The sequence below is a fragment of the Lygodium microphyllum genome, chromosome 18, assembly GCF_053477565.2.
Source record: "Lygodium microphyllum isolate KBCC chromosome 18, Lygodium_microphyllum_v1.1.10, whole genome shotgun sequence".
Lineage (NCBI taxonomy): Eukaryota > Viridiplantae > Streptophyta > Polypodiopsida > Schizaeales > Lygodiaceae > Lygodium > Lygodium microphyllum.
In genome coordinates, this window is record NC_141152.1 from 23,193,511 (window position 1) to 23,209,747 (window position 16,237).

Consider the following 16,237-nt stretch of genomic DNA (forward strand, 5'->3'; position numbering starts at 1 on the left):
AATCTGATGTAAATTGACCTACACCTTCCCTTGGACATTTTTTCTTTTTACTACCCAACACTATTCAGCTTGCTCCCGTGGCTTGTTTTTCCTAAAATTTTCCATGTGAATATCCCCTAACACCATCGGACCTACACTTTGACCTAATGACCATGTCCCACAAGCTTCCCTTGACATTTTTCATTTTCATTGCCCTCCATTTCGATGCACGGATTTTTTCGTATTAATTTTTGACTTTGTTTTTCTTGGTATTTTTGTCATTTTTCCCATGACAACGGGTCTTACCCTTGTCAAAACCGCATTCTAATGAGATACGCCAATCCATGATATCATCCTGGCTCTTTTTCCTTTTGCCCGCCCTTAAGTTTGGCTAATGGATTTACCGATATTAATTTCCGTGCATATTTTTGGTCCGCTTTTCACTTTTTTTCAATGTGAATGCCCTTATTTGTCCCTGGACCTGCCATTCCATTTTTTTGACATTTTCCTCTTGTCTGCCGACATAGTTTTCCTTTTAGTTGTTCGTCCATCCAGTGCTCAGTTTCATTGTTATTAATTGTTTCCTACTTCATGTTTTGTCATTTCACGTGTTTCCACGCGATTGCCTGCATTTGAAAATTTTTCCCACGAGACTGCATTTGTGCCACGGTCCTTTTCCCATACAACCACTCCGGTTGTGGTGATGCCTTCGCCATCACAAATTTTTTTACCCCCTCGCTCGCGTTCACATGCGAAACGAGAGGGGGGCTTTTTCATTTTTCCAAAAAAAAACACAAAACACAAACACACAAGCACACCAAACTATGCCACCATCACCCCCCTCCGATGGTCCCCCACCCCTAATGCCCCCCTTATGGGGGCTCTCTCCCTAATGCCCCTAGTGACCCCCACCTAGTGGCCCTTTTCTCTATGGGCCCCCTAATGGACTTCCCCCCCCTCTCGTGACCCCTCCTATCCCCCCTTCCAACCCTTCCCCACCAACCATCCTTCTCCCTCTACCCCAACTCCCTACCCCCACCTCCCTCCCCATCACCTTCCCTTCTTCCCCCTCCTCCCTCCTCCCTCCTCCTCCTTCCCCTCCCCCATGTGCACCCTCCTCTCCTTTTCACCCTCCCTCCTCCATCTCCTCCCCCTCCTTCCTCTCCCTCCTCCCCTGTTTGGCCGCCACCTGGAGCGTTGGGAGAGCTGTCACTGCCTAGAGGGTTGGGAGCTGCTCTGAGCCACCACAGCCTGCGCTTGGAGCCATCGCCCACCTAAAGCGCCTAGTTGCCGCTATTGAAGCCCGCCACCACCACGCGTCTTTTGCGCTGCCCGACTCTGCCTCTCATTGCCACCGTTCCATCTCTCCTCCATCGACTTCTCCTCCTCCTCCTCCCCCCTTTCCTCCTCCACCACCTCCTCCCACTCCCCCCTCCCCCGACTGCTGCCCAATTACCCAGTTACCTCCCCTATCAAACTCATTTCACGTGCCCCATCCAACCCCCCTCTTTTTTTTGACAAAAAAGAAAATTAAAAAACCTGCATTAAAAAAAAAAAACATACTCACATCCTTTAACAAACGACCTTTAATTTACATTTTTTTAAACACGACCACACATTTTTAAAAAAAAATCCACCATTTTCAATATTTACACATAAAAACCAACTATTCACACACATTTGAAACCAAACCAAAAAAACGAATTAAAATAAAATAAAGTAACATCAACACCCACAATAACGAAACAAACATTAATAATCATAGTCAAACACCACACACCCACACCATCTTCTCTCTTAATTTATCCACAAAGTAAATAAATTACCAAAAAACAACAACAACAACAACAACAATAACAAACACCAAACACACAATTTAAACAACATAAAACCCAATTTACATTTTTTAAAATAAAATGAAAAAAATAACAAAATCACATACACATTAAAAAAACAAAAAAATAACAAAATCACATGCACACACACAAAATAAAAACAACAAATAAAACCAAACACACAAACCCAAAAAAAAACTAAACTCAATTTACAACTCCATAGAACCAACAAATCCAAACACTCAATCCAACCATAAATATTGTTCAGCCCTTACATGCCAAAGAAAACAATAATAAATACAAATAATCCACTCCACTAACACATGATATATCCCTTTGACAATTGTTCATGTCCCCTATCAGTTTCTTTTGTACCATGGTGGTAGTCTTTGGTTTTTCTGTACTTGATAGGAGGCCGACTGTTACCTAGTCGCCCTGCTATTTTCACTCATGGATTTTTCTCTCCTATGGATTGTTTAGATGAGGGATTATGCGCTTCTGACCTTGCGGGTATTCACACACTGCTAGGTTCTTTCTTTTTTTCCCTCTTCCATGTGCACAATAACACACATGTAATTGTAAATAAAAATAACATGATTGTTGTACCCACAAAGTTAACACAATGCACTTTCCTAAATTGGTACCTAAAATGAACCCAAATGCTAATTGTAAAAAAGAACCCCCGCCGTTGCACGAGCACTTTGGCAAGCACAATACCCACCTACTTTTCTAAAATTAATCCATAGTGCACACGCACACGTGCTACAAACACATTAATCTTGGTAATTAAAAATGAACCCCCCAAAGTCATGCATGCATGTGCTTTGCACCATAGATAATATAATTTTTAACAATGGACAGCATTTTTTAGAGACCCCTAGTCTAGTTAGTCAAATCGGTCTGAGTGGGGTTGGGCTGCGAATTCAATTCACCATGCATTAAGAGCTTAATTACTAATGAATCGCAACTTAATTTATTGTTGGTTAAAAGGAATTCGATAGCGATTACCCACTCACTTCACCGCACCTTAGATCTACACCCAACATTTACGGGGATTGGGATTTCTTAATCAAAGATGTCGGTCATATTTGTCTGTGTTTATTTTGATGGTCACAATCTATGATTCTGTTTTGAGTCTAGTCAATGTCTAGGATACGGTGTGTTTGCCTCTTTTGTTCGTTTTGAGTGCTTGATTATGGGGTTTTTAGGTGCCTGACTATCTACATCATATGAAGCTTTTGGTTGCATGAGTGCATAGGTCATGTCGAATTTTTTATGTAGGATGTGGATTGCTTGGGGAAGTTTGGTCCGGTCCTATTTATTCTTTTGTTTCTTTTTCCTAGTATTTTTCTTCGTGGTGGCTTGTTTGGGTTTTGTAGGAATTTTCTTATTTTTCTTGGTTGTGTGTGTGGATATCCTGTGTAGTCTAAATGACATCTTCCTCTACTCCCCCAATTGTGATCTAACATGTGACATTTCTGGTGCATGATTATTCCCTTCTCTTGGAGGCGGATTGTTTTCACCGTGCTGGTCTCCGTTTATTTGTAGCACTTAAGTTTCCACCAATGGACAACAAGCTCTGCTACTCTTTCCTAGCATCATTAAAAAAACAGTCTACTTTGGTCTATGATCGACGCTTTTGCCTCTCCATTGCCAATATCACTGAAGCATTATGTCTGCCTCTTTTGGCTTCCTTTGTACCCAATGGCAATCAGTTTGACCGCCAAGGAGATCCTTTCACTTCTTCAGACGGAGACATCTATCCCTTTGGTGTGTAGCAAAGTCATTACAAGTTGTGGGGTTTTTGTTTCTCATATCTCCTCTCTGGTATGGAAGCAACAATGCTAGTTCCTTCAAGATAGATTCATGTTCGGAAAGCCTGCTTCCAAATGTCTATCCAAGGAGCTTTTCACAACGTCTTTTCGGATCCTTGAGGGAGCCAAGTTTAATTGGGCCGCATTCATGCTAGCCAAGATGGATCATCATTTTCAGAGAGTCAAAAAGGGCAAATGCAGTAATGTTTCTTATAGTGTCTTTCTTCAAAAAATTATTACTTTTGCCCCTCCTTTTGGTGGTGTGCAAGTGGTGGTTGATCCTACTCCTCTTCCGAAGCAGCCTCCACGTCTTGTTCCATCTCCTCCTCTATTACAACCGAATTCATATTTGGAGGATGAGCCCCCTCCTAGGTTTTTTCGAACTAGATGCAGACGTACCATGGGGCTATCGAGTCCCTCTTTAGTCTTAATTGGAGATCCTACTATGCAGGACATTACCCCTCCTATTTCTAGCAGTTCTCTCCCTTCATTCCTATCTTGTCCTTACTTATTTTATGCCCAAAGGGATGGACAACTAGATAAGTAGATTCTCTCTTCTTTATAGATGATGTTGGCATGACCTTTACTTTTCCAGTTTATTTTTGGAGTCCAGTCTACATTGGAGACTTCCCTTACTTCCTATCTTTAGTCTATTTACACCAGGGTTTATAATTCATTGCAAGACAAGGTTGATTCCCTAACTAGTCAGTTGAGCAAAGCTTTGGAGGACTTGGCATCAAAAAAAGCTACCCTTAGTGCCATTCATAAACAGATGACTGAAGCTATTTCTTTGATGGATTCCCAGCAATCCCAAATCAAGGAGTTCGAAACTATTTCTTTGATGACTGAAGCTATTTCTTTGATGGATTCCCAGAAATCCCAAATCAAGGAGTTTGAAACTAAAGTAGCTACCTTGGAAGAAGCTGAGAATATGTCTTTAACTAAAGAAAAGAATGCAGCTCTTGAGGACATGCTAGAGTCAGCTTGTAAGTTGGGTACTTGTGAGCATTCATTGCAGCATTCCCAAGACACTATTGAATCCCAAAAGAAGTTTATTGAAGAGCTTAACCAAAAAATTTCTACTCTCTCTATTCTACTTCCAGCTCATGTAGTTTCTTATGTCTTATCTTCTAACAAGGAGCTTGACCAATTGCAGCAAAAGGCTAAGTTGTGTGATGGGTTTTTTGTTAAAGTAGAACGTATTCAATAGCAAATGAACTATGTGTAGGATGACTTTACTCGCTATGCTGAATTGGTGTCACCTCCTCTCTCCTTCTGGATTAAGTATAATCAACAGAGGTTTTCCTTGTACATTTCCTTGAGCAATGTGGATTTGGAAACTCTAGAGGATGGTGGTCAAATCTATAGTCTGCAGATTTGTTGAAAGTTGTCTTTGATAGATTCGTGGATGAGCTAGTTTCACATGAAACCCAGTTATTGTCTTTTATGTATCTCACAGGACATCTGCACATTCCTAATGAGGAAGATCTCAATGTTTATGTGAGGGATGTGATTTTGCAAGTTGTCATGTATGTTCATTCAGTGGAGCTCTTGTTAGCAAAAAGCTTGAAGACTTATCATCAGCATACGTCCTGGTGTAGAGGGCATTGCTTGGCATCCGCCTTTGGAGGATGATGCTTTAGCCTCGTTGTTTATGGAGTGTCTTTCATAAGTATGATATCCAGCCATTGCAAACTCAATTGCTGAGCTATATTACTGATAATCCATTGTTTATTGATTGCTTTTTCCTAGCCCTTAATTTTCGTTACTTTATTTACTCGTTCGATCTTGCTAATCTTCTTTCCTATTCTCTCATGTCCTATCACTTTCTATTGTATGTTTCCCTTCTTTCTTCTAGCTTTGATACTATTCCTCTTTTATCCTTTACTCCTTCTGGATCCCCTCATATTCCTGTTTTTATTATCTATCATTTTATTGCTGATCCTACATTGTCTCCTACCCCTTCTGAACCTTCTCTTATAGTTCCTCCTATTCCTTTTATTTTCTCAGTGGAATCCCTTCAAAGGTTTTTGACAAATTCTTCGTCTTTTCCATCTTCCTTATCCCTTCACTTACCATCATTTTATGATTTGTCTTATCCACCTTTGCAATGTTCCCCTCTTATTCCATTATCATATCCATATGATTGTATTAACCTTCCTCCCCAATCAGTGCTGGATACACTTGGATATGACAGTGACATTCTTCGCCGTAGGCAATGGATGTTGCATGATTCTTTGATAGGATCACTAGCCTCTTATTCGAGGGTCCTAGGAGACGTTTGCTACATGTTTGACTTCTTATCTTCATTTTACTCAAGTACATGTTTATTTTGAGGATACCTCTGTACGTACATCTTGCTGCTCACTTTTGTTGGTATCTTGCTTTCATGCATCAATAGTCTCATCTGAATACTCGAAAGAGTATCCCATAGTTGATCATAAATCCAAATGTGGACATGACTATTGCTCAAATGGATGTCATGTATTACTTTGCACATGCTTTCCCTACCAAGTTCATTATCTTGTTAGAAAGGATGTGTTGTTTATAGTTCCTCTAGAATGTACCTCAACATTTTATGGATGAGAGTAAAGCTCTAGAGTGTCTCAAGATTAGTATGTAGTTTAAAAAGAAATATATTTGTCCTACTTCAAAGTGAAGCATTTTCTTGGTTGTATCATCTTTTGTTAATGGAAAAACGTTTTCCTTGCTCTCCATTTTTTGGAGGCATGTGCCATTGAGACTACTTGGTATTGTGTGCGTATGAGTTTTCTGTATGTTCTGTGATATATGTGTGGTGTATTATCCTTCTTATGTCGAGTTGAAGATAAAGATGGATGTGATCGAGAGGCTGATGGATGGTGGTTTGTGATTCTATTTGATTGATGGATGGAAGAAACCTCTTATATCCTTTACAAAATTGTCATGATTTTCTGTTATTCATGAGATGTGTTAATGGATAAAGGGTTTTCCTTTCATTGTATGCTTTATTAGATGTAGGTTATAAGAGAGGGTCCTAGTTGGATGGTTTATTAGAGATTATAAAGAAGATCGAGTTGAACTCTTTGATGAACTTGTGTTTTCTTTTTCCTAGGTCTCAAGGATGGTCCCTTATTAAGTGTAAGGATATGTTGAATGATGAAATGACCTATGTTTTTTGGTTGACTTTTCTTGTTTTTGTGTGAGAGTTTTTTGGATAGGGTGGAATGGTTTTGATAAGCTTATGATGTTTTTCAGTAAAGATATGAGGTTCTGTGATGTTCTGTTGAGGTTGTGATTGGTTCTGATAGCTTCTATTTTTCTTATGTATGAAAGGATGGAGTAATGATTGATGAAGTTTGAGGATTTTTAAAAGCTCATTGAATGTTTTTTTATGGTTTTTATTGGTTTTTTAAAAGATGTATGCTTTTTGTTGACCTTCTGTAACCCTCTATTGAGCTTCTGTAGAGCCTCTGTTTGTGTTCTGTTCTATTCTATTCTGTATGCCTCCGTAAATGTTGTGTTGAATGAGGGCGCAGTATGGAAAAATTTTCTAACATTGGAAAGAGGTGAAATAAAGTTCAAAAAATCTAAAGGAAGAGGAAGAAGCAACTGGTGAAGACTCAAGAGAAGAGTGGAGTGAAGTGACAGTAGTAAGCTATGAAGAGTCATTATAGTGGCTTTGGTGACCTTTCATACCAAACACACATCTTGGGAGGGTATTCATGACCAAGAGAGGGTTATTGTGAGTGATTATTGACTATTTTAGTGAGTACATGATGTAATATTGAGAGAGAGTGTGTGAATGAGTCAGAGATAGCCAATTCTATGCAAGACAATGTATCTATCTATGAGAAATTGTGAGAGAAAGCTATGGAATCTTTGAAGATGAATTATATATGATACCTTTCTATTTAAAGTGGAGTAATCTTTTGTTTTTTCAATTTCTATCAAAGAATTATATAAAGAATACGAAGAGAATGATGTATTTTCTTGTGGGAGAAATATTCCTATGAGTGAATATTTCTTGTTCTCGGTGTTCGTTTTTTTAATTGAAATCATATCAAATATGAAAAAGATGGTCGTTGATAGTACAAAATAGATTTTCTTTGAGTAGAAACCCCGTTTTCTTGGTGTTCCTCTTGAGGCTCCACTTATAGAATATGTAAGATACCACGTGAGTTCACATTAGGAAAAAAATGAACTTACAAATGGGCCCTTAAAAATAATATAGTTTAAGATGTGGGCCTTTTGGATTGTCCAATAGGAAGGCTAGATGTTGACATCCATGGAGGGTGAATCTTCTCTCTCCAAATCTTGGGTTTTCTATTTAAAAAGGGGGTAGTGGGGGATTAAAAAAAGGGAGAATGAATAGTACACAAAATTTGAGTTTCTCTCACCTTGTATTTCCCCCCATTTTTTGGAGAATTTTCAATTTCGGTTTTTTTCCCTCTCACGAAATCAGTTTGACCCAAAAGTTGAGCAGTATACCACTTTCCCTCTCTTCTCTATACTCGTGAATTTTCGTCTCCATTGAAGCTCCCTGCTGAGAGTAATTAGGGTTTTGAGCGTTCTGCTTACCTCTGCACTTTCTTCTCCACGTAGCTCTAGATTTTGGGCAAAACACAGATGTCCATCTCTCTTTGCATTTTCTCTTGTTTGCTATTTTTTCAATAGGGTTTGATGTCATTTCTTATTGTTTTTGTTGTTTTATTGCAGAGGTTGTTTGGGGCAGGAGACAGAGGTGCTCGTCTCTCTCTCATTTCTTTTCCCCCCTCTCTCTATGTGTTGTTTCTCTTTTATGTTGTGTTTTCAATAGAATTTGATGTTGGTTCTAATTATTATTTTCTTGCAGAGTTTATTTGGAGCAAGAGGCAAAGGCGTTAATCTCTCTCTCTGTTTTTTTTTTTGCTGATATCTTTTCAATACAACACAATGTTAGTTCTAACCCTTGTTGTTGTTTTACTGCAGAGATCATTTTGGGTGACATTGCATAAGTGCTTATCTCTCCCTCCCTCTCTCTTTCTCTGTGTATGTTTCCTCTTTTCTACTATTTTTTCAGTATACCTTCATACAGTAAATACTAAATCTTACAAAATTGTCTTTTGTAGAGATCAATTTGGGCAAGATTGGATAGGTACTCATTTCTTTCTCTCTCCCACATACTCACACAAACTCTCTTTTTCTTCCACTCTGCATTATCCCTTTTCTACTATCTTTACAATAGGGTTTGATGCTAGTTCTAACTTAAGGATCAATTGTTGTTGCAGCACTTAACACAAGGCAGAGCAGAGATTCTGTAGCTCAATTTACAGGTAAATCTACCATATTTTGTGGTGCTAAAATTTATTCATTTAATTAGTGAATTTTATATTTTATGGGATTGATGTTTTCTTATGTCCATCATTTGCAATGGGTTTTGATTAGCAATGATTCAATCTTATCTTCAATAAATCAGCTTATAGCTAAATTGCCACTGTTTTGTATTGCTTCTATTCATGCAGTTATCTAGATATTTTTGCTAAAAGGGATTCATGCAAGTATTTTTGTTAAAAGGGATTCATGCAGGCATTTTTTTGTACATGTAGGTATTGTACAAGGTTTAGGTGAAGCATATAATTCTCCATCAACTATTTTGATGTGGTGAGTGATTCCTTTGTGTTGGATGATATGGATCTGCTGGAAGTCGATGGTTCAAAAATCCTGTGCTTTATTGGTCCCATGTGTCCATTTGGATCTCCATGCCAATTGGCAATGATCCATGAAACTCTTGTATCATATCATCCATATAACACACAATGCGTTGTCTTAGAATATCTCAGGTGTCAATCCAATGTGCCTATTAAGATTTGCATGCCATGTGGCTGCTATCCTTGTAACAACTACTCTATAATACCCACATTTCATACAATGTATTGAGTCAAATCAAACTCCTCTTCATTATAATAAAATTTATTTTGGCAAAATTCTCTGAGTATTCTTGTGCTATTCTTTTCATTATATTTCATGTAAATGGTATAACTAAAGTAATGTCTTGAAATTAAATCTATACTTTATGTTGATGTGTATATCCACATGCGTTTTGATATTGATGTTTATGTCTGTTTACAAAAGTGTAAACATCTCTTAATGCCATGTTGAATTGTATGGCATATTGGTGATTACTAGACAGACTTAAAATGCTTATTATTTAGGGGTTAATACATACTTCTTTACATCTAATACTTAGGTTATAATGCCTGAGAGAAGAACAAGCATTCTCTCGATAGAAGTATGCAACAGAAAAGATGAAGAAGGGAATTGGATCACTGATACGTATTATTGGTCGTCTTGGGTACATATGCGTCCAAGTATGAAGGGAGTTTTCAAGGTGAAAGCATCTACAATTGCAAATGTATCAAAGCACTGGAAGGGTAAATTTTAGCTCTCAGACAAAGGAAATTTGATTCTCACCTTGTAATAGAGGCGTTTGTACGACATGTATTCATGCAAAAACAAATACACATTGCGCCCACTGTGCCCTTTCAACGAAACATTGAAAACAGTAAGTATTTGCAACTCATTGAGAATGAGAACTTTCATGATACCTATGTAACAACTTGTCTTGTATTTACAGAAGTATACCCTTTGGATTGCTGTGAGTTGCAAAATGTTGAGAGTTTCACTGGTTCTTTTAAGTGTTACCACCTCAAAGTTGGTAGATTGCTCTTTGAGGGGCATACAGCTAAGCAACTCGCAGAGGACCTTGTTTTTTTCTATGACTCCAAGTACATATTACCCAAGGAGAGTTGAGAATATGGAACCCTTGAGTATATGCACATATCGAATCTCAATAGCATAGAATGGCCATTGTGTAGTAGCAACATTTTGCACATGTGTAGCATAAAAATTTCCACAGACATATTGAAATCTATGAAGCCAAGCACCGGCTCAAAGAATATACATTTAAGCTAGTTCATACCTATTGCAATTTTTACACACATGTTCAAGGAATGTAAGGGTTTGAGATGTACCAAAAGCACGTACGTCATAAAAAATACATTAGAGGACTATGTAATAAGGATTCCAGGCAAAACTTGGACATAAACAATAACTCACAGTCCTGACACAGTGGAGTGTTGAGTCACAACAAGGGACATGGCTTTGAGGTAAAAATTTTCTCTCTTAGTTGACTATTATCTTACTTTGGGATGAATCGGCTAACTTTCCTTTCCAATTACAGGTACTTTGTTGCACGACAAACTTTATGCCTAGTGTTCAAGTATCGTAGATGAAGGATGCTCAAGGGTAAATGGTTGTGCCTTGATCAAGACATGCGTGAAAGTGCAGCTGTGGATGTTAGTGTCATTTGTGAGGGCCGCGAGCCCCAAGTGTTGCAAATGGAGGATGATTTGGCCCTTAAGTATAATGCACCAAGAAATTACAATGTTAATGCAGAATCCACCTGTTAGCTTCTATTTTAAACTAGATGGTAGGAAAATTCGAAGCCGAGCTGAGGATACTGTTACCAACGGAAAGTGTGTGGCTCCACATATTTTAGAAATTGTAGAGTCTCCCTAAAAATCCCAACACCACAAGTTGTAATATCCAACACTTGTAAATTTTTGGATTTTTTTGGCCAATAGAATATTGTCACTTACAAACTTGCAATATTTAAAAATTATGGTATTTATGCAAAATCATACACTTGTTACACACTTTCCACATCAACACATTTACATATGCATGTAAAATTTACAAAGATGTAAGTAAAGCCATAACTAAATATCGTATGAGAACAACCCTTAATGGTTTAAAACTTAAGGTTTTTAAGGTAGAGCTAGTTTAATTCTTGTTTCATCCCTCCTACCTGCTATGATGGATGCTCACGCACACTTTGATGAGTGGATCCATGAGACTATCTTTGCCAACCAGGGTGACGAGATATTCTAGGTTTTCTCTAAGAACTTCAACCTTGAAAGCGTGCTCTCATCGCTGGATCCCCCCCTTTCGATTTTGGAAGACTTTGTGAGCACCATTGCTACATGCACATACTCCATCGAGGGATCCGACATGACTTGGCTGCCTCTCGAACAACTCATGGTATTTCAGGCAGGGAAGAATCACCAAAAAGTGGTGAGTAGGTGTTTGGCCCATGTGGATCCTTCGCATAGAGTATGCACTATTCCCATGGGAAGTACACTAGGTACATCACCTTTGGATCTCATGGAGTGTGATTGCGCATTGGCAATTTACCTCCTTGCATTGGATACACCCCTAGAGGAGGAGAGCGATGAAGATACAGCTCCACAGGTTGTTTCTATCATATACACGGGAGAAGAACCGATTAAAGAGCTCATAAATGTTGAAGAGGAACATCGAGCGGTGAAGCAAGGGTTGGCTCTCATGGTGCCATCTTCTTCAGAACAGCCACAAGTCAACAAACCCAACATTGCCTCCTTGACACCCATTGAAGTAGATGGTGTACAATACTTACTTCTATTAGATGTACTGCAATACTTGGAAATGAAGGAAGAAGAGTTGTTTTCTATCCTAGTCAGGGATTCAATGGAAGACTTGATTGATTATGATTACACGGATGTGTATCCAACAATGGTAAAGATTGAAAGATACGATGGCACAAGCTTAAATACTATGAGTGTGATCATAGTAGCATAGGAGCATATAACCTTGGTTGAAGAAGATTACCTTGTGCCCGATGCTGAATTTGAAGCACTACAGCATGATTTGTTCGGACCAAGGCCCCAGCTTCCTACCAAGGAGTTTGTAGATCCCTTTGCCCAAAGAGGTGCCTCCCTGACACACGAGCAAATGAAGATACAAGATAATCTGGACAAGGTGAGATTTCTAACTACCATATATTTTTATGCAATGAAACTTGATGGTAGGGTGTGTTGGGTCCTTGGAGTCCACCGATGAAATCTTTGCCAAAAATGATGCCTGCAGCTGCCCTGTCTTTCGAAGTTTGGCATCTTCGAAAGACAGGGCAGCTGCAGGCATCATTTTTGGCAAAGATTTCATCGGTGGACTCCGGGGACCCGATGCACCCTACCATTAAGTTTCATCACTTTTTGATAACTCTAGATTAGTCATTTAATATAATGTTTGATTTGACTTTGTCATTCAGGACATATTGTATATAGATGACTTTGCATCAAGGCAAGGAGGAGCTTGACATGCGGACCAACGCAAGGATTCAGCTCTTAAGGAGTATATCGGTAACCTTGTTACAGATTTGGTGGTTTTCCATAAGAAGTGCTCACTAGGAGGGAAAGAAATAATTATGAAAATTTGAGCTTTGACCAAGTTTGGACCTTTTCGAGCAATACCTGTGAGATCTAGCTTAGAGAAGGTGGTGCTAATCAAGCGGTCAAAGCTTCTTTATTTGTTTGATCAAACACGGGGTGGAGCTATGTGTGTGCTTGCAACATTAGGCGACCTCGCTAAAGTGTCAGATCCGCTTCTCCTGGAGAAAGAGCTGAAGGGGGAGCGCATCATTTTTGAAACAAAGAAGGAACTTATATTTTCATCGGAAGCTGGCCCCTCCTCTCCACCGAAGAAAAAGCCAAGGAACAATTGAGAGTTCTTGTTGGCTATCGACTTTTTGTATCTACCATCACTAACAACCATCACATGTACTTTCTTGATGAATATAAGATACTTTACTTTGTCCCTTTAAGTAAATATTTATTAAATAAATGTGTGGTTCGTATAAGTGTGACGATAATGTGTGGTACGTGAATGACACATTCGCATATGTTAACATAATTCAATGCGTAGTACTGTACTAGCGATTATGTAAGTGTGACGATAATGTGTGGTACGTGAATGACGCATCTACATATATTAACATAATTCAACGCATATTACTAGTTTTGATGCATTCGTATTACTACTTTTGATGCATTCGTACGTTAAACAAAAATTAAGAGTTATGTGTTTCAAGAAACAAAACAAAACAGCTTTATTCAATTATTTGAATTCAGTACACATCGCATGAGATATTATGTATATATAAATAAATATTCCAATGTGGCAGAGTACAAATTTTTTTGGGCTTCCAAGATGTTATCGCACTATAACACCCATTAGAAACCTTGCATCATTAATCTAGTAAACTATGGCGGGGTCCCCTGCCGTGTCGAAGCCGAATGATAAAGTTCATATCTTTGTCTGTGATTGTAACACACTTTGCATGGATGGCTGCAAGCTGTGTATCATCAAACAAGTCGATGAGAAACCCCTCTGCAGCGGTTTGTAGGGCCTCCATGGCTGCAGCAGTCCACCTTCCTGCTGGTGGGCCATCCCGCACTCATGCCCAAAATCTTCCCATCCCTTTCAGCTCCAAGTCTTGCATGACTTCTTAAAAAACTTTATGAAAAGAACTTTTTGGGATGAGAAGCTCGTATCCGCGTTGGATTCTCCTTATCTCTTGAAGAGTGACAGTGCCCGGTTTCCATCTCCTCTTCTTTTGTGGTGGTCCTTGTGCTCTACGGGGAGCACCTGTTACTGCACTTAAGGAGCCTCTACCTTGTGTTCCAGGTGGCGGGCCTTGGTGTGATGTCTTCCCGAGGCCAAAACGGTGACATGTTTGCTTGGTCAGTGCCATGCAAGGAGGGCAAGACGGAGAAGAGATAGAGGTTGGGGATTTGAAAATGGAGGAAGCAAAGAAATCAAGATGTGAAAATGAGAAGAATAATGAACTTTTAACCCATTTAAACCCCAAAACCGGGTTAACGGAGCTTCATATGCACTGTCCATCGTGTGATCGTAAATCCATAACCTTGTATCGAAATGCGACGAAACTTCACACGCGCACTCGTTGGGTGGCCAAGAGCCCAAATTATTATTTTTTTGAAAAAAAGTGCCTGCAGACCCCTGGTTCGAAGTTTGGCGTCTGGAGCCACTTTCCTGAAAAATAATAATTTGGGCTCTTGGCCACCCAACGAGTGCAGGTGTGAAGTTTTGTCGCATTTCGATACAGTTTAGTATTTTAAAAATTATCCCACACCAAAATTATGGATGGATTGATAATTGAGAAATCAACATCACGACTACTAGCCCTTAGAAACTTCACACCACATAAACTATACAGAGGCATTAGGAGTAAAGTCTATAACAAGAAATGAAAAATTTTTGCATGTTATTCCTATTGAAATTGACAGTGCTAACAAAAACTATAAGTAAGAATTGAAAATATAGCGAAGATGCACAGTCAAAATTGAGAGCAAAGGACAAGTGTAAAATTTTAATTCATATTTTAAGGGCGCATACAATAGTTTTGCACTGGGACATAGTCATATGTCCAATGCACGAGGATAACACTATGCCAAAAAAGATAACATTGCAAAATGTGTTTATTCCATTGAAACGAATGCATCCTTCATTGCTTGAAGATTTCTAACAAGTTGGAAGTCCTTGGGAGTTACAGTGATGTGCTTCACATGTATGCTTAGGCAATAAATGAAGTCCCAGGTTTAGGCTTAGTATGTTTGAGGGAGGTTGGAGTAGTCATTGCCTCCTGTAAAGACATTGTCAGGCATCGAAAGACCTGTTTTAGAAGGAAGTCCTAGTGGCCCTGTTTTGCTAGCCTACTAGGCAGCCGTTCTAGGAGTTCTTGTTAGTAGTGAGGCAGTTAGAGAAGCCTGCCAGAAGCTAATAATGATGATGCCAAGAAACTCTGTACATCCTAAAAGATGAATATAAATACGAAGGTGTGTAAAAAGGGGTTCTAACCCCTATCCCAAGAAAAGAAAAGAAATGAAAATATATAAGCAGTTGATCATTGCCTTGCGAAGGCCTGGTAGGTTCCTGGGGACGAATCAGACCCGGGGCCGATACCTTGTCTTCCTAGGGGTGGCTTCTTGCTGGAAAAAAAAATGACAAAACAAGGAAGGTTGGAGCGAAAATAAAAGTGAGCGTTAGAAAATGATTAAGTGTCGCCTTGCGAGGGTTTGGTAGGTTCTTGGGTGCCGAGACAGGTCCTGAGATCGATGCCCTGTTCTCCTTGGGTCACTACGGTCAGCTCCCTCCTTTTTACATGCCCAAGTATGTTCATTCAATAAAAACCCTAAAAGAAGAAATATACTGAAAGAAAATACTCATTGATCTGGCTATAGGAGTCCTCACCTTGTAGGAGCTCCTAGTTGTGTTGCCTTTAGTTGGTAATTAGTTCAGACTACCACTTAGGGCAACCTCTTTGATAGGTTTTTTTTTGTGTGGTTGTGTTGGAGCAGTTGGTCAGTGACTCACTTCGGATCTTCTATTAGATGATGCTAGGCCTACTCCTTGTGGATGTCATGCCTTGGTTCTGTCCAGGGGTAGGGGGAGCATTGTGCTGAGTTTTATTATATATTTGTTTTGTATCAGTTTGATACTTCTTTGGTTGGTTATGTGCAGATATGTTCGTGGATTCGACGGGCTGAGTCGCCCTATCCCGTGGTCGCCAATGAGAGTGGAACTTAGGTGCCGGGAAGTGCTTAAAAATAGCTAAAAATTATGAATATCAAGGGAAAAATATTCAATGTCAAAGGCGGCGGCTCGATCTAGGGCGATTTTAAGCGTCAAAGTGCTTTAAAGATACCCGAGCGACACTTGTTAATTTTTCATAATTTTTCAGACAGTCGTGTG